Source organism: Cyprinus carpio, chromosome A16 (assembly GCF_018340385.1).
Source record: "Cyprinus carpio isolate SPL01 chromosome A16, ASM1834038v1, whole genome shotgun sequence".
Classification (NCBI taxonomy): Eukaryota; Metazoa; Chordata; class Actinopteri; order Cypriniformes; family Cyprinidae; genus Cyprinus; species Cyprinus carpio.
In genome coordinates this window covers 16,893,166-16,917,556 of record NC_056587.1, presented here as the reverse complement: position 1 = coordinate 16,917,556, position 24,391 = coordinate 16,893,166, and the positions used below count along the sequence as shown (strand labels likewise).

The 24,391-nt window shown below is 37.2% G+C and overlaps 1 protein-coding gene across 1 annotated transcript in view; it reads left to right on the top strand.

Moving 5' to 3' along the window:
* LOC109105055 (neural-cadherin-like) overlaps nt 1–24,391 on the top strand; it is a 118,747-nt gene that overhangs the window by 31,570 nt on the left and 62,786 nt on the right. The gene's annotated exons all lie outside the window — the stretch shown is intronic.

The window sequence follows — 24,391 nt, the reverse complement described above, 5'->3', positions numbered from 1 at the left end:
CCTTCGCTCTTGATTTTCGCTGAATGAAAGTATTAGTTAAAAAAAAAGAATGGTCAGAATGGTCAGTTGCTCAGGGAATTCTTTTGATACAGATTAATCTAAGATAGGAGAAAGTATTTTAACTTTAGGATTACACACTTCAGCTTTCAGTTTCCTCAAAGTGATCTGGCCTGTTAGAGAGGTTTACTTAAGCTTAAACCACAGAAGAGAAGGAGATAGAGGAAGAGAAAGACAAATACATACATGTGTTTAGATTCCTGATCTACTCAAGGATCAGCCATCTTCAGCAGACAGATTTAGGACATTAGTCAATCAGAAATCCCCAAAACATGCAACAGAAGCACAATAAAAAGATAAATAAAACCTGAAACTGATCCATCTGAAGTTTCACAGTTGGACATCACAATTCTGACCCGTCTCGCTGACCTTCCTCTTTGGCTCAAATCTACCGATTTGCAGCTGGGTTTCTGTTGTTTAACATCACAGAGTCAAACTAATTTGAGCAGAGGTCAACGAGTGTCTGATCCAATCCTCTTACATATACACACGTGCACACATCAGTAGAGTGGGCAGATGATCCCCGCTTGCATCCCTCTGAGGGAACATTTACTCCCATGTGAACTTTATTAAAGAGTATTGTTGTCACGGTACCAAAATTTCATTATTCGGTACCAATACCAGTGAAAATCCACGGTTCTCTGTACCAATTTCGGTACCAAAGCAAAACACAAAAACATTTAATAACTGTGTACATATTTAATTTTAAATTTTGAATTTTAAAGCCAAGAATAACAACTTAGTTAGCTTAAAAATAATAAAGAAAAAAGCCCAGAACTGCTTTTCTGACTGATATGACACAATGTTAATTTGTACATTCTCTAACATGTATATTTTAGATTCACAATTCTTTAAAAAGCCTCTGGTGTGTAAAAATAGTAAATATCATCATGTCATCTAGTTATTTTTTTACCCTGATAAAAGTTATAGGAGCATTAAATAGTTAATAAAGAAACTTAATTCTAATGCTCATTATATTAGCGTTAGCTGCGTTTATGCTAACGACTAACTACTCTAATTACAGCGTTCATTTCAATCCGACATTCAAATTAAAATATTTCATAGTATTCATAACAGAAGTGGTGTTTCCCACAGCAGCATATGCAAATTCATTTTTAGAGCGTGCAAGAGAGAGGTTTCCCCAGTAACGGCTGTAATCAAATGAGCGCTGAGCCTGCGCTCACAAACACTGCTCAGGCATTACAGGCAAGATTAAATGAAAATGACATCCATAATTTTCTGAAGACAGTCAGTGACATAAAAACACCCACACCGGGTTTAGACTTTGACACGTGCAGTGATCACGTTTATTCAACGAAGTCAAGGCCTTTTGGAAAATCTCTTTGTTGCGGTCAGTTTTGATATTTCCCAATGTATGGGAAACACTGTGAAACTTACCTGCTTGAACTCTTTAATTTGATCTGGGTGTCTGTCTTTAAAGTGTTTTGTTAGTTTGGTGTGTTTCCTCCTTTTGAAGTAGCCTCATCTCAGTGCTTTTATGAAGAGAGCGCATCTGCGCACCTTTCGGATAGTGCACCAAGAACTGGGTTGACCGGATACTCAGTACCACCGTTACTTTAAAAAAAAACAGTTGTGAAAATCAGTTGTGAGTCAAGTGTTGCTATTTGTGTTGCATGTGAGGTTGCTGATGAAATTGAATTTCAGATTCACTTGAGGTTGTGTTTGAGTTCAGATGTTGCCTGTGTAGAACTGCTTTCTTTCTTTTATTCACCCCTTCACAACTTTTTTTGGCAGACCTTGCCATCGAGAGAGAGACATTCAGTCTATTTGCTAAACCATCCATAAGCTTCAATTCAATAATACTGCCAAAAAAGCCCAAACAAAAACTAGCCTCTCTCCTCTGAGAACACATCTAGCACGAGTCAGCACCCCCTTTTATCCACAGCAGCATGTGTCATTGAACACAAGGATTTATGATTGCATGTTTAATTGATTTAATACAGAAATTAGGGAGGAAAGCTGCTTATGCTCTTCCGCTATCTGCTCCAGGGGTGGAAATAAATAAATAAAAACTGTCCCAAATAATTACAGCTGCTGTTTGGTAATGACACTCCCCCCACCCCCACACCTTCAACCCCCTTCCAGTCACAATTAAGCAGAGACCGAAAATACCAGGCCTTGTAACAGGATTAACTCTGTATGTTTAAGAGGTAGAGGAAATAATTAGTCTTATTGCTGATAACAGTAATCTGGTTAACGGCCATGTCTCATTATGGGCTCTGGTCCTGGTATTCGCTCAACTATTGTCCCTCCTTATTTCCATCCTTCTCTCTCTCCTTGAACACTTAATGTTGTGTGTATATGTGTGAATGCAGAGCATGCTGTTGGCATTTGCCATTTTCTGTTGGAATGCCATTCTGCTTCAGCTTCCTTAGAATATCCCATCATTCATAGTGGCAGTGTTGGGAAGTTGCAATATATATAAAATTACTGAATCTTCAGACAGTATGTGTGCACACACACATCATTTTATATATATTTATTATTATTGTTATAAAAGTCTGGTGTAATAAATATGATGCATAAAACGCATGAAAAATTATTCTTTTCCATATGTGTTATGTTATGGAATTTATTGATTGCAACCAATTTAGAATTAATGCATTTACAATTTTTGAAGCATTTATATTACATTTTTAGAAAATAACCTTTTTAATTTAAATTAAAAATTTAATTTTACAATTAACAGGAGAATTTAAATTAGCCACTGAATGAATGCAGCACCACCTGTAATGTAAATACAACTTTGTGAAGTATGCTTAAAAGGTAAGCCATGTGAATATATTACCACAGCATCACGTTCTGTGTAGCCGAGCATCTTTGTTGCCCTTTCCACCTTGCCACTTTCTTTTTCCTCAGATCTATAAGCACAAACAGACAATCATGGGTCTGCAATCTGCTTTAGATTATATAAAATATTCTTTCAAGTGACTGTTAAATTGATCTTTTTAGCAAAAATTTGGCCAAGAGAGGGAAAGAAGCCATCAGTGAGAGCTGTTATTGAAATAGGCAGTGGAATGTATTTGGGACAGACAATTCCAATCTATTCTTGTCTGCTTCAGACATTGTTGCATGTGGAACCGAATAATGTTGAGCAGTGGAATATCTGTAAACAAACTGTCAAAGCAGGAGAAAGGCACGTAGTGAGATAATCATTTGAATATATTCCCGCAAAAGAAAGCTATAGATTGCTGTTGTGGATATCCAGTTTTGGCTTTTTAGTAAGCAGGAAGGCTTTAGATGAAAACCTTGTCTAATTTGAGATGGGGTGAATTAAGTCTGGAGTTGCATTAGTGGTGTTTCAACAGGATGAGGGCAAATCCAATCAAATCTCTGTAATCCGGTTTGCCAGGGTGAGGCTGGCACCTCCTCCTTTAAAATCTCTTGCACATCAATGTGCCACACAGCTGGTCTGGACTCATAGCAGATGGGCAGAAAGTGTTTTTCTTTCAGGATTAAACATAGGCTTACAACATGTAGGGTCAAAAAAAAAAACACTTTCCTCTTCTGCTTTCGATAAATTCATTAAATAAAACAGATTATGTTTACACAATTTTTCCGTCTACCTCTTTCTGTCCATTTTCTCAGGCCCTTTAAACAGCATTCCATTATCCTTCCTGCTTTCTTTTTTCTCCTTTCTGCACTCCATCGTTGTTCTGACCGTCTGAGTCCGGGCACTGAAAGCCTCCAGCCCCAGGATGTCACTCACTCTTTAGGGTGAGAAAGAGGCGTGAAGCTGGAGGTTAATATCCATGACTGGGAGATGAGAGATCCGCTGTGGCTGAACAGGACAGAGAGGCTCCACAGGCTAACAGGAGCAGCATAAAAGCTCCTCGCCTTCCTTCAAAGGGGTGAATCCAGACCAGGAGGGCAGTAGACGAATTCTAATGTACCGTGACAGTCTTCCGTGTCCATTGCTGCCCCATGACGCCCTGTGAGGCGGAAGACAAAATGAGGGGATGATTGTGTCAAACTCTAATTGAAGGGACCATGGGAATCCCAAAGCTGGTTTATAGGATGAGCCAGTATCATCATGTCAAGATTTGTGACATCTAAGGTGTTTGTGGTAAAGTACTGTAAGTGTCAAGTGTGGTATGGAATATGGCAAAGAGATTAGTTGTTCCTACCAGGGTTGGGGAAAATTCATATTTGAAGAATCGGCTCACCTTTCAATTTATAAATGTGAATCACAGAATCCTGAAATGGATCTATCTATCTATCTATCTATCTATCTATCTATCTATCTATCTATCTATCTATCTATCTATCTATCTATTGATTGATCAGCTACCTATCGCTATTGGCTGATAATCGCTTCGGGAAGTTTGATCGGCGGCCTCTATAAAGGCCAATCTCATACACCGATCTCAAGCTGACGACGCACCTGCCATGAGAGGTTTGGCATGGCATGCCATGGCACCCTCCTTATCTCTGTCCAGTGCGGGTAAAATAATTAGAATGCTGAAGGTGAGGTGCAATTCATATTTGTTTATTAAATAGCTTACAGAGTAATTTGAAAACTTTCACAAACAGCATGAGTAATCACTGCGCACACTCTCTCTTTCCCTCTAAAATGTGCAAATGGCTTCAAATCACCACATCGCATCTGCATTATAATCGAGCTGCACAGTTGAAACAGGAATGTTTTTTTTTTATCATGGTATAAAATATTTACATTGACCTCTGTTGGTTGTCAAGTATATGTACATGCTGAAAAATAATGCTTAGACCAGTTTGGAGCAGCTTAAGCTCTTAACTGGTCTTACTGGCACAAACTACTCAACTTGGTTACTGTTGCAGGTAAATCAGCTTTGAAGTGACCACCCAATAGTAGCATGAAAGTGTCCAAAACTTTCATTATACTGATAAGAAGATGGTCAAAAATGTTAAAGCTAGTTACCAGCTAAACCAGCTAAGCTTGTTCTTTTTTTCAGGAGGCACTTATGCAGGATAGCAGAGCATGCTACTATCATTGAGTAGTAAGGTTTATCTTCTCTCCAGCTCTATCACCTCCCTCCTCCAGGGTCATTACCTGTATGTAACCTCAGTGTCAGTGAGGGAATATGCTGATGGTGTTTAGAGTCAGCCCCACTTAGCTTTGCTCCAGTACCTCCGTGCTCCGCAATATCGAACACAAAAAAGGTTTTGCCCTCAGTTTAATTAAAAGAATTAAAGACCTTGTTTCTACTTTGTAGCTGTGTCTGGCAGATCAGTTCTCACCTGAATTGTTTCTGGGTGCTGACTAATTGTTTCACACGGTAATGGCCGGATCAAAGGGCCTCTGCCTTAATTGGTAGATCAGAGTATGAGACAGATAGCTGCATTAGAGGAAACAAAAGCAATTGTAGCCATCAGAGAGGCCTAGCACGATTAAGGTGAGCCAGCCAAATGATAAAGAAACACAATTTAGCCTTTCATGTCAGTAATATAAATAATTAAATAAATAATTTAGTGGTAGTGTATATATGTTTAATTGGAAGTCGTGGCCTAATGGTAGAGAGTTAGACTCCTAACCCTAAGGTTGTGGGTTCGAGTCTCGGGCAGGCAATACAACGACTGAGGTGCCCTTGAGCAAGGCAACGAACCTTGTAGCTTAGAATTTTTGCTTCAAAATGATGTGAAAATCATCTTGTTTACTCGCTTACAGCAATGGATGGGGTGAAATAGATTGATTTAAATTTTCTAAGACACCATTTTTGTTTCGAAAGGGCATATCACATTAAAGAGTACAAAGTTTTGGAGAAACTAGGCGTCAATTATCATGAATATTAGTGTGATTCATACCTGAGAAGACAAATGCCTGCATAATCAAGCATAATGAGCCTTTCAGCCAGGTGTGTTGTGGAGAGGGAAGAGTTACTGCAAGAAAATGGAATGTGAATGGACAAAGCGCTATTGTATATATTTTGCAATCATGTTTGTAGTTTATTTGGAATATATATTCATTATCCCATCCACCAACCTGAAAAATCAAGGAGAGTCAGTGTTTGTTTAACCCTCTGGGGTTAATAGGGAACAATCAAAGCTGACTTTCAAAGCTTAATTTTTAGTATCAGTTACTCCAGTCACACGATCATTCAGAAATCATTCTATTCAGTTCTGATTTGCTAATGTGTAAGTTATTATTATTATTATGTTTTTATTATTAATGTTGAAATGGATATGTGCAAACTATTTTTTCAGTTTTTTTTTTGATGAGACTGACAAGAGAACAACATTGTTTGTAAGCCTAGAATTGCTTCAAAATGTCTTTATCATCACTTGTTTACTCGCTCACATAAAAAGTTTTAATTTTCTAAGTATACTTTGTTTCCAAGCTTTGCGAATGGTATTATCATGTATATTGTGATTCACACTTGGAAGACAAAGAATAATGAGCTGCATAATGAGCCTTTCAGCCAGGTGTGTGTTACCGAGAGGGAAGAGTTACAAGAAAGAATGTGAGGGCAAATAAAATTAGCTTTGATCACAGTAGTTTATTTAGAATATATATAATTTCCCACAAAATAACTTGAGATTCAAATGCAGTTAAAAGCAGTTAGGAACAATCAAAGCTTTTAAAAATTTTTATTCACAATCCTTTAGAAATCATTCTAACTTTCTGATTTGCTACTCAAATTATTATTATTATTATTATTAATGTTGAAAAGATATGAGCATAATTTTTTCAGTTTTTTTTAATGAACTGAAATGCAGGCATTGGTGAACATGATAAAGATTATCATTCTTTACTTAAAAAAACATTAAAAATCTTACTGTTCTCCAAGCTTTTGACTGGTATTGTGTATGTTACATTTTGAGAATATATAAATGAACATCAAATACCTGGCATTTCCAAAATGTCAAATAGACTGTTTTTTTAAATATTGAAGGACAAAATTTTTTAAATTCAAATAGAAAGCAGCTTTTTTAAATATTTGGGTTTTTTCTGTGTTTTAGTTTCCTGAGTGGGCTGCTTATTTACATTGGCTCGCTTTGCAACAGTTCTTTTCTTTTGCACTGTGTTTACATAAACTGCATTATTAACACATCTACTAAATCACTGATACTAGTAGAAAGAACACAATTACCACTTAGCACACATATTATCAGTGATATTTACAGTTTACTTGATACATTTATACCTCAAACAATCGCAAACACCAATGACGGGGTATAACACATTCAAAATATTTACACCAGAGCAGATATTCATGAACAGAAGCTTAGCTACATTCATAAACACAAGCATGCTTTGTATGTGGGCCTATACAATATATATAGTTATAAACATGTATTGATATATTCGTGAACAGAGAATAGCCACAGTGAAGTTTTGTCTAATCATTCTTACTGACATTAAGCTAGCAACATTGTAACTCATATTACTTTTATATCATATTGCTGTCTATGTTATATAACATACAAAAAAAACAAATAAATAAAAACATCCTGGTATCTTGAGACATTTAGATAATGTGAATGAAACTTCATAATGTTTCACCTGATTATACATTTAGTCATGAATTATAGTTTGGAAAAAGTCTAACTAGTAAAATGTGTACTAGTTATGTAAAACTAATACAAGTAGATTAATAAAAAAAGACTTACTAAATGATCTGCTGGATCAAGCCACTTCATTATTTTTTCTGACGTAATCCAAAGCTTATTCCTCTCAGCGCGTCTTCTTGATGTGAATTATGTCTTATTCCTCTCAGCTCGAAGCGAACAGTAAAATGTAAAAAACTTGAAGAACAGTCATGCTGCTTTGTGTGCTGTGAAGTGGGCGTTTACCCGCCGCACGCTTCACGTTGTCTATTGTAATATCAATGTATGATCAAAACTGAAAGGGTAATTTAAGTTCTTTTCTGTGTTATCAGGAGAAGATGCCACAAAACGCGTATCCGCGTTAGTCGACTCCAGAGGGTTAATGGAAGGAAACAAAGGCAGACAGGTGCAGAGCACACTTGCCAATTACCATACTGTGTGGTGAATAAGCAGAGAAAGGAACAGACAGAGTTGAGGAGAATTAGCTCTTCAGAGTTGGTCTGTGGGGTGAAGTGGCTGATGCAAGCCCAGTGGCTCCTCCTGAAATCCTCTTCAGGCCCAGACTTAGACCCTGGGCTGAAGTGAAAGCTTCCCTCTTAGTTTGATGCATCCCACTCCGTAAAGAAACATCCCACCTCTCCTTCCTCCCTGCCTCCCCAGCACATGGTCTCTACTCGCTGGTGAATCACTCGCACTTCCTGCTGGTTTTTGCTATTATTCAAAGCTTGTTGTGCTGCCAGTGCTCCCGAAGGCAAACGCACATCAATCCTGACTAATCCAGCTCTCTGTAGAATGAAGATAAATAACACACTGCTCTCTCTCCCCCCTTTAATACATGTTAAATGAAGTGTGCCATCTGTGAGTTTTTTCTGGCAAAAGTTAAAGGCCTAATACATTTATTCTTAAAACCTTGCTGGAGGAATATGTAGAGCAGGTGTGCAATACAGAACAGTTTAATTTGCTATTAGTTTTGGAAATTTTTTGTGTATAAATAATTTAGCTATGAAGGAGAACCAGGCATTTGTTATGACCTCTCATGCTTTTTATTTATTTATTTATTTATCCAAATATATTCCATTGATTGATTCATTCATTTCTCCTGATATTATTTTTATTCATCTGTAATATTTTTAGGAGATTAATTTGTGATTAATTTGATTAAATACATCATGCAATGTGATTTACATTTTTAAATTTTTTGGCAGCCCTAATTTTTAAGGGATTTTCTCTGGTGAAGTTTTGCAGGGATAATTTAGTGGTCGTAAACGAGCGGAGGTTCATTTAATCATCACGTCGCTTTTTGTTAGAACTCTGACGTCCTTGATGGAGGTGTTCAGTATTAATAGGACACATTATAAAACTTAGGAGAGCTTTTAATGGTCTTGTTGCAGGGACCTGGAGACCTTTTCTACAGCATTACTCTCTGTTTCTCTCTCTCTCTCCCTCTCCCACTCCCTCTTTCTCCCCATCCTTTTCTTTCTTTATTTCCTCATTGTCGCTAGAATGTTTCTGAAAGCAGTCAGCTTCTGTTGAATACAATAGCTTGGCTCAAATTGGAAATAATTCAAGACCATTTTAATCAAGTACATTAAGACATCAATATTTGCAATAACAGACCCATAATAGACCTTTCTCAGAGTAGACAGCATATTTGATTTAACGTAAATGAAGACAAGGTCGTGAGACATTTATGTACACTCAATATTTGGTATTGTAGTGTACATGAATGAAGATCATTAGGTTGGTGAAAGATTGAAATGATGTCTTTTTACAAATCAAGACAATACATTGTGGAAAACATGAGTTTCGTATATTTTAATTTTGTGCTTTAAATGGACTGTACAGCAGTCCCTCAAAGAAATGAGAAAAGAGAATGAGATTCAGATATTGACAGATAGGTGTGAGGCTGAATACTCAGAAACATTAAAGCGACTCGCCTGCAAGCATATGGGCATCTCAAAATAAAGATGCTGTGGAGCGATAGCACTCCTCTACATGATTCATTGAGCTCCACACGAATGTGTGACTTCATTGTCCTCTCTAATGTCCATTCACACAGAGATTCAGAAATTTACCCTGGGTAGTCAGTAGCATCTTATTAATGCTGCCCATTAGTAATGTTGACGTTAATGCGGCTAGCGGCCAGTTCTAGAAGGAGGCTTCATTAGCATAATTGCTGTCTCTCTGCTTCTCATTATTGACACAAACACACTTCCTCTGTCTCTTCCTCTCTTTCTTCATCCACTTCCTCCCATTGATGTCCTGCTCAAATAGTGCATAACTAAACATTTTAAACTTGCTTCTGGAAGGATTCATAAATATTTTTAAATAGGTATTTCTAGCACTTTCATGTCTTAGGGGGTTAATATTTTTTATTTTTTTTACTCAAAGTAATATAATGCTTTTTCCCCATTATTTTACTGGTCACCTTGCAACTGTCTTTTTACTATTTCATCTACTTTTTAGATCCACTTTATAGTTAGATTGTAAGCATTTTAAAATAAAATGGCCAACTTGTTTGTTTTATTAAAGTGTCATAGAAATTTACAATTAAATAATAATTAAATACATTTAAACCTTTTTTTTTTCTTCAAAAGTTTATCAGAAAGATGACAGTGTCAGTCAATGCTGGAGATAAGAAGTATTTCTGGTCAAGCTGTAATTTTGTTATTTTTATGCAAAACGTTTGGAAATATTATTTAATTGTGTGTATTTAGGATATTATTTAATTGTGTGTATTTAGGATACATAAATGCTAGTATGAAGATTTATTAAATTAAAACGTCAAAATGTTATTTCCATAATTGTTTTTCCTTGACACAACACTATTAAACCCAATACATAATTTAAGATATGCTGAAATTCTTCATGAGTTTTAACAAAAATTACATAATTCTCTTGTAATACATGTTGACACAACACTATTAAACACAATACATAATTTAAGATATGCTGAAATTCTTCAGCTCAACCTTACTAGACTGAACTGCTGGTGTTCCAGCTAACCCATCGTTTCATCACAACTTCTCTATACAGCTGGGGTCGGCAACCATAACTCCTTCCAGGACAGCCAGAAACCTAGGAGTTGTGATGGATCATCAGTTAAGCTTCACAGACCATATTGCTACAACGACCCGGTCCTGTAGATTTGCCTTATTCAACATTAGGAAGATTTTCCTGTCAGAGCAATCCACCCAACTTCTTGTCCAAGCTCTTGGTCTGGACTATTGCAATGCTCTCCTGGCGGGCCTTCCTGCATGTACTATCAAGCCTCTACAACTGATCCAGAATGCAGCAGCGAGGGTTGTCTTCAATGAGCCGAAAACAGCTCATGTTACTCCTCTCCTCATCAGGGTTACACTGGCTACCAGTAGCCGCTCGCATCAAATTCAAAACTGATGCTTGCCTACAAAACGAACTGGGCACGGCGCCAACTTACCTAAACTCACTAGTTCAGTCTTATGCACCCTCCAGAAGTTTGTGCTCTGCAAGTGAACGACGCCTTGTGTTGCCATCCCAAAGAGGTTCAAAATCACTCTCACGGACTTTTTCCTGGACTGCTCCCACTGGTGGAATAACCTCCCGATCTCAATTCGAACAGCTGAGTCTTTACTCATTTTGCAAAAAACATCTAAAGACTCATCTTTTTTCGCCTGCACTTAACCAACTAATACTAGTACTTACCTTTTTTCTTTCTATCATATTCCCAAAAAAAAAAAAAAAAAAAAAAAAAAAAAACTCTGGCTACGTGTTCTGTACTAGACTAACTGAGACTTGTCATAGCACTTGTATACCGTTGTTGTTCTCGTTGATCTGATTGTTTCTACTGTTCTCATTTGTAAGTCGCTTTGGATAAAAGCGTCTGCTAAATGATTAAATGTAAATGTAAATGTAATGTATGTCCACTTTTGGACACTGTTGTTGGACAAATTAGTGAGAGTTTGAAAAGTGTATTTTAAGAAAGATTATTTTGTAAAAGTCCAAATAACTAAAAGTGCCATTAGTTGAAGGAATATGTCTTTCATTCAACTGAGCTTTTGTCAAGTTCTGATTAACAAAAGAACAAAGCTGTTGGATGGCTCATGTGGTGGGAAATATTGGTAAATTGTAGAATTTCTTGTCTACTTGTATTTGAGACTCAGATGGTTGTGCGTCATTTCAACATGTGACATCCATATTGTATTGTATTCCTTGCTATTTTGTGTGTGTGCGTATGTGTGAATGTGTATGTGTGTGTGCACACTGAGTCATGTGCGTTTGAGCTGGATGAGATAGACCTCACGACATGGCAGCAGGTTCTAGTTAGATTACACACTGTAATTGGCTCATCACTCACATTTATGTAACCAGCACAATGCAAATGACTCTAGGTGTAGTAACATTGCATACTGTAGAATACAAAGGTTTAATTACAATTTACATTAGTAAGAGTGTGTATTGGCATATTTTATGTAGTGAAGTGCTTAAAAATAAACAGACAAATGCCAAAAATCATTTCCCTGATCAGAAACTGGATTTGCAATGCATTAAACTTCTGTTATGTTTCATAATCCCTGTTGATACTATTACACTCTTAAAATTTAAGGTTCTAGAAGGGGGTTTTCACAGCAATGCCATAGAAGAAACATTTGGGTTCCTCAATGAACCTTTCAGAGAACAGTTCTTAAAAGAACCATTTTTTTCTTAGTGTGAAAAATATTTTAGAGAACCTTTTTCCACTATGAAAAACTTGTGGAATGGAAAGGTTCTATGGATGAAAAAAGGCAGACATGGACAGGTTTGAAAATGAGAGAGATCTGACAAAAAGGCAAAGCAACAAGTGAAGATTTGCTGCTGAGACCAACGCTGCTGCTTCTTCTTTTTCCTTCCCTACTCCACGTCCACACCAAGACCTCCATTACCCATCCGTCCTCTCCAGAGACACTTTTCCGCACCATCTATCATTTCAGACAAATCTGTAGCATGTGGACAACTTTCTAAAGTCTTTGTTTTAAGAGAAACTTCATCTGCAGCTGTTTTCCTGTTGCATCTCAGAGGCTAGACAGCTTCAGTCAGACCGTGAGAGGAGAAAAGAGCAGAGGAGTGAGGTAAACAACTTTATCACTGGAAATCCGATCGGAGAGTGTGAGTGGTTGCTTCTTATCTAGCTGCCTCCCAGCAGTGAGATCTTTTAAACAAGTGAAGGGAGGTTCAGGCTTTCGATTAGAGCCTCATCAGAACTTGAATTTCATAAAACTCTGCAGTTTTTGTCAGATATCTGAGAGCTAAAGTGAGAGGAATGCAAAAAGTGGGTGAGTGGTTGAGGAACAGGGGGGAGTGAAGAACGGATGCATAGGGAGCAGAGAAGAGGTGATGGGGGCAGAGATGGAGGCTTCCTTAATCAAACTTCAGATCCCAGAGTGAGAACTCAACACCAGAATCTAATCCTCTGTCTCCACAGGCCTCGAAGTCTCCAAGTCACACTTCATGCACATACAAGAATGAAACAAGGGAGAGAGAATGAAACCAACTCAGAAATCTGAGGTAGACTTTGATGATGACTTGTTTCCCATGATTCTGTTCTCCTGCAGGAAAGGAAGCCATTGTGACTGCTCAGTGAGATTAAGCCAGATTTACAGATTCTCAAAGTCATTGTTTGGCATTGTTTTCTTTGCAAGTTGTTCGCTTTTTGAAATCACAACCCCTCCCCAAACACATGGGCAGCTTAGCGTTCTTTATTTTGCTGATTTTGGTAGCCATCTATGCAAACAAAAAGACAAATCTTCTGCTTTGATCGCCGAGCCATGACTTTGCTCTTTAGGGATACAGATTGAGCCGCGTTGTGTGTGTTTAGTGAGGGGGGTTGGGTACAGTCTTATTTTAGCATTATTTATTTTCTGTTATAATGTTTATTCATATTTTTTTTCTTTGATTTTTTTTTCTTTTTAATTTCAGTATAAATTTTAGGGATTTTGTTATTTGCAATTGTCATTTTTATTATGTTTCTATATATATTTATTTTTATTTTAGTGTTAGGTTTAGTCATTTTAGTGCTTCAGCTTAAACTTATTCATTTCAGTTAGCTGCCTATGCAACATTTGAAGTTTTTTGAGTTTAAGTGTTTAATCAAATAAATGTGTTAATTTATTTTCATTCATTTTAGCTTTGTTTTATTTATCGAATTAGTTAACAATAACAACAATGGTTGGGTACATGTGTTTGTTTGGGTACATGGGCAAACCCCCCCATTAGACGGTCAGATGGGGCAACCCCAAACCTAATTTGTGGCGCAGCTGTAGATACCTTTCATCTCTCCTAAACGCGGGCGGTTCTGCTTTCTCTTCATCTTTTAGTGTTTGAAAACATTGACATTCATGTGCCCATGTGTGCGTCTGCATTTTGAAGACAAGCCCAGCGGGTCTGCCAGGGTCCCATCCAGTTCTGTGTGCCACTTCTTCACAGAATCACTTGAGTGGAAAATCTAGACGTAGAGGGGAGTATTTCACCTGAATGGGACATGGGAATGTTGGCAGTGGAGCTCTGTGATTTCCCTGTGGGGATTCCGGGGGCCGGAAGAATGGCTGGAAGTTTTTCAGGATTTGCCACTAAGCTCAACCAGACCAGCACGCTGACTTGTTCCAGCGCGGCACTTCTCCATTCAGAAGAAAGAGTGTAGCCTCAACAGGCGTTAAAGACAAATACAAGCACATTCAGCTTTGAGGAAATGAGCTTTCTTAAGAGAACACAAGCCCTCCTTTGGTTTCTGAGGGCTTTAGGTCATTATCTGTATCTATAATTGCTTTCGTTAAAATGGAATGATCTATTGGCACGAATCCTGCACTTTACATGTTTTCCATCATTTTTATTCTTGTAGTGCGCTATGCATGAGTGACGGAAGGATCCACTTTGTTTGTTCTCATCCCGTTGGAGCATCATAAATCTAGCCAGACATATGATACACTAATGAATAATGAAGAGCAAATCTCTTTCTTGCTCTCTTTTTGATTCTCTCTCTTTTCTGTTGTTGTCTATAGAGAAGCTAAGGCCTGAAATGCACATTTCAACAAAGAACAGCAATTATGCTTCTCATTTGCATGACTTAACATGCATTTGCATGTGCTTGCGCAGAAGGCTTTGTGTACAGTCTGTGTTTAACATGGCAGAACGTGGAGCCGTTAACAAGCTTCATCCTGAGACCGAGCCTAATGGACAACAGCCCTCCTGGAAGTTTAATGAATCTTTGCTCACAAACATAGTGAGAGGTGGACAGACAGATGGAGTGACAGACAGAGACATTAGCTTGAAGACTTACATACTCTACACAAGTAATATGAAAGCAGCAGCTACAGAAGCTTCATTTTACATGTGGTTGCCAAAAACTATATTAGTTATCTGCTGATATTGGAGATTTAAATCTTTTTTTCATCATCGGTCAGTTGATAATGATTTTTTTAAATTCAACAAATAGAAAAAAAAAGAAAAGTTTTCTATAATTTTACATTTTGATTTACATTTGTCATAATCTAAAACTAATCTTTAAAAACACTAATAATTAAATAATACTGTTAAATGTAACCTATAGCAAATCTCAAAATGAATATTACATTTTCATACTGTTTTCATACAAAAATATATAAAATTTTAGTGTCCACCATTTATTGGCTATTGGCCATGAAAATGAAATTAATTACCAAGTTATTGGTATCGCCCAGAATTTTAATACTGGTGTATCCCCATTTAGAAATGTGTCAGTAGCTGAGCAATAATGTCTTACATGATCCATGGGATGTTCAGGGAGTTCCTTGTTGTCCATTAGGTCCAAACCTGAGAAGAAATACCAGTATCCATTCTGTAGCTTTTTTAAAAAAAAAAATACCAGTATCCATTCTGCAGCTTTTTTTTTTTTTATGAGCCCTCGCATCCATTTTTCAGGGCTTTATTTTTTAATGCTGAACAAAAGTTCTCAGATATTCATAATTTAAGTGACAGTTTCCATGTTTTAGATTATTCTATTTCCACAGAGCTTATGAAATGTGGATCTGAGACGTTTGCTTGATGATGAAAACCACATTGAAAATAGTCTTTATTCAGGGACCAGTTATTGTTAATGTGAGGACTGGTGAATTATTGAGAGTGTGTCCTGAGGGTGCAATGTGAAAAATGGGAAGTACTATACACTAACTTCATGAGTCTACACTCTCTCTGTCTCCATTTCTCATATGTCTTTCTTTGAGGTGGTTTATAGGGCTCAAAAACAGCTGTATTATTACATGCGGTTTGGAATATTAAGCTCAACAAGAATGTATCTGTTTTTTCTTTTGAACTGTTCCTCGCTCAATTTATCTTTGCCATTCATTGTTTAAGTGATCCACATGGACTGAGTCTTCCCTTCCATCACACCTGTCTTACATTACAAAAGAAATGAAGCTCCCTGAAGAACAGATTGATTTATTTGTCTGAATAAGCTGTAGGTACTGACTTCCGTACCCACAGGAGAATTTAAGAGCATCCAACGAGACTGTTTCTCAAGCACATGAAGCTTACTGCGTGACAATTCTTATTGCTAGTGTGGAACTTTTTGATGAGATACACTGTAAATATATATCCCTGAGGAACTGTTTATTGCTCAGATGTTGCTCTTTCAGAGCTCTGGAGATCTTTTCAGTTATGTTTTGTTCTGTGTTTCTTGTAAAACTGTATTTCATAAAAAAATCCTCACAAGTCTAATTTAATTAATTAGTACACAATATATATTGTTTCAAAGCAGCTTTACAGAAAATCATGGTATTAGTGTTTAAAATTTCTTAATGCCTTCATGCCCTATAGACTGTTTAGCTGACTGGAGTTGACATTTTGCAATGATTCAAGCAATTAAGCAGTTGAGATGTTCTATATAGTATATACAATATATCCCCATGCATGAGTATACTGTATGTATGTGGATAAAGTTGGACATACTTACATATCCAAATATATATATAGAGCTGGGTGAAAATATATTCAAGATTCAAGATTTTTATTTGTCACATACACAATTATATAGAGCATATATAACCAGCAGTGAAATATGAGTGACCAGCAGTGAAATATGAGTGAATGTGAGTAAATATGAGGTGAGATTTGCTATATAACATATATCGCTTTACGTGAGTGCACTGCTCGTATGTAAATAAAGTTGAATATTAATTAAATATGAATTAAAAAGTAATCAGGTGAGAAGTTCATGTATGTTTCATTTAAGTTTTAACTTGGTCTCAGATGATATCTGAAATATTAGAGGGAAAAAATGTGACAATTATTGACATATAATTGTATGTCAATACATAGTAGAATTCACAGTAGAATTCAGTTGAATTCTAGAGCTATAAAATTATACTTTTATAAAATATGGATTAATATGGATCATTTGGCTCGAAAAAAATGTAATGAGAAATATTTGAGTTTATATTGAGATTTCAGACTTACGATTGCAGACTTTTGGTAGAGTGTTTTTTTTTTTTTTTTTTGAAAAAAAAAATATCTGAAAGGTGGAAGTCTCTATTTTTATCTCATCACTGTCTAGGAGAAGCAATTGAGATGTAAACAAGATCTTATTGTTCAGTTTTCTTTTGTCTGAGGAAGCATATAGAGAGAATCTGACTTTCTTTGAAAACATGTGGAAAGAGATGTGTCTTGCTAAACCCCAGCAGTGACAGTGCAGAGTCATCTTTTGTACTGAACACATTGACTCATTTAATATGACTTTTCCCACATGGTCACTACTGAACACAGTTTGGTCTATGCTAATGAAGAAGCCGAAACAGCAAATGGAGCACAATGACACTTGCAGGTCATAGTTTGTCAAGTCAGTTTTAGATGTATTGAGAGAGAGAGACAGAGCAGATCTCAATGGTGGAAGGGTGCCTGCAGTTCTCCTAACATCAATTTGAAAATGTTTCCCATGGTCCCCTCTCCAGTAAAGCCTGTCAGACTCCAGTGAGGTAATTGAGTTTCTGCAGAGGCAAAATGAAACTGAAGTTTCAGCAGCAGCATCAAAGGGAAAGGCACCGCTTGTGGTTTGTCTACTCCTCACAGCCCAAGTGATCGATTTAATTCCTTGTTGTAAAGGGGGGAGTGGAAAGATGGATCCAGGATCAGGTATCTCATAGATCCAGCAGAGTTCTGCAGAGCACCTCTATGCCATGTGAGAAAAAATTACTTGATTTGTGAGATGATGTATGTGAGCAACCTGAAACTAAAAGTACCTCTCGTCGGAGGGCACAGGCCTTTGATCACATATTGATGGTATGTTGTGGTAAACAGACACCCTTGCTGTATCACTTTAACCCAGTGGTTTTCAAAGTGTGGGGTGTACCCTCTAAAGCAGTGCCACTGTTCTTTTATTTATTTTAGTATGTTGTAAATATATCATGGCATACCATTTTTTTATAATTAAATATTTCTGTGTACATTTTTTTTTTTTGATGAGGTGGGTACAAATGTTTTTCTTCTTTAAAAGTATCACTAAGGCATCATCAATAACAATTAAGAACCAGTACTTAAACCTATACAGTGAAAAGCCATTTGAAATGACAGGTGTCACAGAAGGACATCCTCAGACAAGGTTAGACAGTGCAGACTTGATTGAGCTGATCAGTTAACGCAACAAATACAAAGTTAACTACCTTTTCCACCTCCTCTCAGGGCCTCTTCGCCCTCTGCTCTTTTTGGTTTCAGTCTGCCTAGATGTGGTATGGAGCATGTGTAGGGAGACATAGAGAGGAGCTCTCGCCCTTTAAAGACTCTGGGTCTGAGTTGAAGCAGATCAGAGGTAATGAGACATCCTTTAAAATAACGGCTCCACTCCATCCAGGAGAGTGAGAGAGAGCATGTGCCACACTGGTAGGCTTCCTTTGAGAGGTGTGTGCTGATCATGTTCATTATCTCATCTTAGGACTCACCTGAAACCCTTACACACACATGCAGAGCCTCTAATTGAGTTTCTGTGTTGTGCTGACTGGGCTTTGGTTCGCCCAAGAGTGGTCAGAGAGAGGTGCTTGCCTTCCATGTTTCTAAGCCTTTTACTATCTCTCTCTGTTTCTGTGGTCAGACAGCATCTTAATCCCAGCATCCCAGATGACTTACTGACACACTCTAATCATCTACAGAACAAGATTATGAAATTAGACATCACTTTGACCCTCTGTTGTAAAACCAGGTCATTCAAGCTTTTTTATGGTCATTAGAAAATGTACTGATTCTTTAAAGGGGTCATATGATGCGATTTCAATTTTTCCTTTCTCTTAAGAGTGTTACAAGGTCTTGGTGCATAAAGAAGATCTGTAAAGTTGCAAATACTAAAGGCTTAAATCCAAAGAGATATTTTCCTTTTCAAAGTTAAGACTCTGCCACGCCCCCTAAAACAGCTCATTCAAACACGCCCCCACATATCTACGTCAAGTTTTTTTTGTTTGTTTTTTTTTTTTTATCTCCAATGAGCCATTTAACCAATTGAAGAACCTTGATGTAGAGAAAATTCCAGAAGATAGTTCTTTGCCGAACTATTTCTTTATTTTTAAGAGTATGGGTCTGATTTCAGCCCGGTTTCTACAGAAAGGTGAAAAAGTTGTCGACCGGTTTAGAGCAGCGCATGTGTGTTTGTGTATGTTTTTGTGGTTTAGGTCAGTGCTGTGCTGTCCTGCGTAGTGGGTCCCGCTGTATTTCACTGTGGAGTGAGGATATGTGTCCACAAACAGCCTTGGGGCTTTCAATCAGATCTCAGCCACTGAAATGAGAAGGAAATAAATAGCAAGAGGAAAAAAGGGGAGTGAGAGTGAGAGAGAAAACACATCACTAAGATGGAGGATCTATCTCTTAGTCATGTTGCATTTATCTGAGTGGTTTCTCTCCTCTGTGTAACGGCTCTGTCTCTCTCTCTCCTTTTCTTGAAAAAGGAGTATTGCTTATATTTTAGATGACAGTGTATGAAGTATACAATATGCCTGAGCTTTGATATAACATAGAAGAGTATCGCAGTTGCTTTTGTCAGTTAGAGAAAGTGTGTGTACTGTGTGTGTGTGTGTGTGTGTGTGTGTGTGTGTGTGTGTGTGTGTAAGAACATCCCACACAAATGTCGGTTTGAAATCAACAGAACAGAGGAAACATAATTATATGTGTTTAGTTCCTCCCCTCATCTCTGTCTCTGCGTGCTCTCATCAGCGGTGAAAAATGGGCTTAATTAACCTGCAGGAAACTTTGTGAATGTGTATGATGCGTGGAAGCGTGTGTGTGAATTGTTTCTTTTTCAACAGCTGTGTCTAAATGAGAGCAGAGGAGAGAAGCAGGATGTTAAAACTGTCCTTGTGGTGGATGTCTCTGTGTAAAACATGTTTCAGAGTGATGTGATATATTATTACTAGTATTACTAGATGCTTTTGACATTATAAATCAGATTGCCTGATATAACCAACCAGATATGTGTGCACCTATGATATGTGTGTTTGTGTGTAATATATGAATATATGTGGGCCACAATGCAAGATCATTAATTAGGATGCACTGTGCTTTCGTGCTCTGGCTGGGTCAGAACAGCCCCCACAGTCTACAAACACACACAGTACTTTAATAATGAGGCCCTGTCTGTGTCACACACTGCCCTCTGTCACTGCCTACAGATTAGTATGCATACTTACACACCTACACTAACGGTCATGCTCTCTCTCCCTTTGTGTGCGTTTGGGTGTTTGGTTCATCAAGCTAAAGTCCTTTCTCCTTGCTCAGTGTGAGACGTTGTTTTCTCTGCTGGCTCGTTTGGGGCATTTGTTTCAGAACCTAATGCATTTTTCTCATTCGCTCATTACATCATGCTTAGATCCACACCAAAACAATCGGTTCGAGATCACCTGAATGAGGTGGTCTTTTCCTGATTGAAAAGAAATGCTGGAGCAGATGTTTCATGTAGATAACTACAACTGAAACCCAAAGTAGTGTTAAAATCTGTTTCTTTTCGCATATCTTTCTCTTTGAGACGTCTCACCCAATAAAATTTTAGTGTGCAGTTCATGAGTGAGGGTGGCAGAGAGAGAAAGACAAAGGCCCTGATTTGAAAACTTAATTACATCCCTGGAAAAGCACGTCATCAGAACAACAATGAGATATACACTGTTGAGTGTTTAATTGAGCATGAAAAGAGCTCTCTTTTTAGACCGCAATGCAATAACGGCTTCTGGCTGCCCAGCAAGGACATGGCAATTATGTGAGCTCACCGGCATGCTGTTTGCATGCCACAAAGACTTGACCCTGCAAAGTGGAGACTTGACTCATGGGGACACCTGCACTGTCCCAGTCCCCATGACAACTTAGCCTACACTGTCATTCACCAAGACACCTGCAAGTCTTTCCCTATGCTGTTTGTGTGTGTAATTCCAGATCATCTGTTCAGGTGGTCCTGTAGGGAGGTATCTGGCTGCAAGGGGGACTTCAGCGACATGGAATCAGGAAGGGTTCAGAGTGAGGAGAGACACACAGTTTTTGGCTTCTCATTGTCTTTGGTTTGGTGCTGATGTAGTCCTTCTCAAACAGACCAACAAAGGCAAAATTTTCAAGTTGGAGGAGTATTTTTTAAACAGGTAGTTTACCAAAAAAATTGTATATAAAGTCACCAGGAAGTCAATGTGGATCAAAATGGATTTGTATTTTTCTTAATTATTTTTATGGAATAATGCAGTGTTTATTATAATTTGTTTTTTTTTTTAAATGTTTAAATGTGCACAAGGACTGGGCAATAATTCCAGAAACCTGTCACTCACATGAGATCGCAATGATTCATGAATCTAGCCTGGCCATGCATTTTTTCTTTGTTCGGATAAACGTAACAAAAAAGAAGAAAAGATGTAATTTACATTTAATGAAGACTTTAAAGGGGTCGTGAACTGAGAAATCAAAATTCCCTCGATCTTTTGACATATAAGAGGTCATTGTACAATAAAAACATCCTGAAAGTTTCAAAAACGTTCTTGTTAGCCTAAAAACACAGTTGAATTCAAGACCTGGATCAATTCATGAATGAATGAATCATTCAAATCATTTGAACAGGTTTTGCAGAATGAATTGACAGATTCATAGGAGTCAAAACAACAGTTCATTCATGAATCATTTAATTCAGACATCACCGCTATCTTTCTTTAATTCAAATTAATATTTAAGAAATTACTTTAATTTCAGCCTGAAGATAATTTGATCATTAGAATTTAGTTTTTTCCATAATTTTTTAACTTGACACCCACAGTCTTCATTGATTGTCAAATTATTAGTGACTTTATTACTTTTGTTCTGAAGAAGAAAGTCATACAGGGTTGGAATGACATGAGATGGTGAACCATAGGTGAATCAGCACTGATTCATCGCTTCATATCTGCTTAAAGGCAGTGCATCGTATTCTTCCCATCCTCCAGTGCCTTTGAGTTGCTCTTTTAGATGCAAACAAACATGGTAACAAAAGAAAAGCTGCACATGTTTGATGCGGCTGACGACCATTTAAGTCTCTTTGAATGGAATCTAATTTTCCTCAGTCGGCATCAGCTTCATCCTCTCACCAAATTACTGTACACCAAATTAGGCCAAAACACACAACAACACAAACACAACACACACCATTTCCTTCCCTCCTTTTTATTCACTCTTCATCTTGTAGTTTTTTTTTTTTTTTTATTGTAACAATCCGTGACATCTTCTGTATTGATATTCAAATTAGTGCAGAGCTTTGGATGGACTGAAATTCACCAGCTGTTTATATACAGACCATATTATATCCGACACTTTGCTTCACCGCCACCCGGGCTTAGCGTGGATTAGCGAGGCATAAACAAACGCACAAAGGCCTTTGCGCTTTCTACTCAGATTTTTTTCTCACGTTATCTGAACTAGCAAACTGCGATGCAAAAAAGATCAAGCGATTGTATTTTATTCAAAGGGTGAGAAAGAGATCCCAGTTGGGATTCCATATTGTTCTTTTGAAACAGAGCAAGATGCTGTTTCATTACCAGACGGCCTTGTTTTTTCTATCATAGCTAAAAGGCATTTTTACACTATACTTTCTCTCTCATTCTCCCGATACGAGGGGTGTTTATCTATCTTCAGGATGTGGTGATGCTATGACTGTTTTGGAGGAGTTGGGTAGAGATCCCTTTGTTGGAAGCCTCCCCAGGTTTCCTCGGGCATCCCTTGAACTCCCCTCTCCCCGCTGGAGGTTTGTTGACTGAGCCTGTGGCCCATTATCCTCTCAGGTGTGGGTGTTGGGGTTTGATCCACATCTGTTCGGCCTTTAGTCCACTCCAGTAGTGGGCTGCACAAAGAGCTCTGTGTGAGGTAGGAAGGGTTGCTTCTAAGGTCTGTGTGTCCATGTGGAGAACGCAGATCTTTAGAGATCAATGAAGATGTGGAGCCCCTAAAGTACACAAACAGTACCGGACAGAGTCAACATGTCTATTCTGTCTGCCCTCTCACTCCACAGGAAGTCACCTACCTTTGCGTCATTTGCCATAATTTGGCCAAAAACCCTCAATGCCTTCTCCCATTTTGAGATATGATTCAGAACAGCCTGGTGAAAAAAGCTTCCTTTAACAAACTAAAACTTTACTTAACATTTATATAAAAATATATATATATATATATATATATATATATATATATATATATATATATATATATATATATATATATATATATATATATATATAATGTAAATAACACAATATAAAAAATAAACTACACATTTTAATGTAAGATAATAAATGCTTATATCCTTTTCATATATACTGTATTTATAGTATATATGAAACTGATATATAAGCATTTATCATTTTACATTAAAATGTACATTACATTTACAATATTGTTTACATACAAATTTTACATTACATACAAAATTCAATCATTGTATTATATTATATTAATATCTAATAAATAAACATTATTATCTAATAAACAATCTTTTTTGAAAATGTTATCTATAGGTTACTTTTTTATTTTTTATTTATTACACTACACTTAAGCATTAGCTACTAAGTTACTGTATTATGAATTTATCATGTTTTTGAGACTTGTTTTTGATATTGCATTTTAGTGTATTGTAACAGTTGTATGTTCACATGGATGGACATATTTGCGGAAATTTTATCTAGATTTAAACAATGCTAGTGGATGATCAATGTTATTTATTCTCATCATATTTTCATCAGCAGTATATTTTTGGTCTTTTGTCATAAATTTAGCACAGAATATTATTTCATTTAGCAAGTTCATTAAGTGTTATCCTTTGACGAGAATATACAGTTCCTGTATATTGTAATCCTGTTATAAAACATTATTCAGTAAGGCATTACTATTCTGTTCCTTGCCGTGCTGCTAAAGCCAAAGTCCCTTCATTTGGATACATTTATGCATGTATTTGGCTTACATCTTGCTAGGTTCAGTCATGTAGACCACTGATAATTTATCTGTATTATCATCAAACATCAGTGAATCACAGTGGCAAGTGGACAGCCACAGAATTTGATTACACCAACAGCAGCTTTGGTAGGATGTACATGTATTTGCATAGAGAATGTCATTTTTTGTTGAACATGTGCAGTGATTTGTGGGGGTTTGTTGGTTTGTGTTTTTGCTCTGCTTGTATTGATGTGGCTTTATCTATTTGACTGGCTGCTTAACGTGAGCTCCAGTCCATCCATTTGCATGACACATCATGCCTCCATAGACGATCACAGCACAGAGATATGGAAACATAGAGGCGAAACACCCAAACCCCCGACCCTTGTATCTCTTTCGC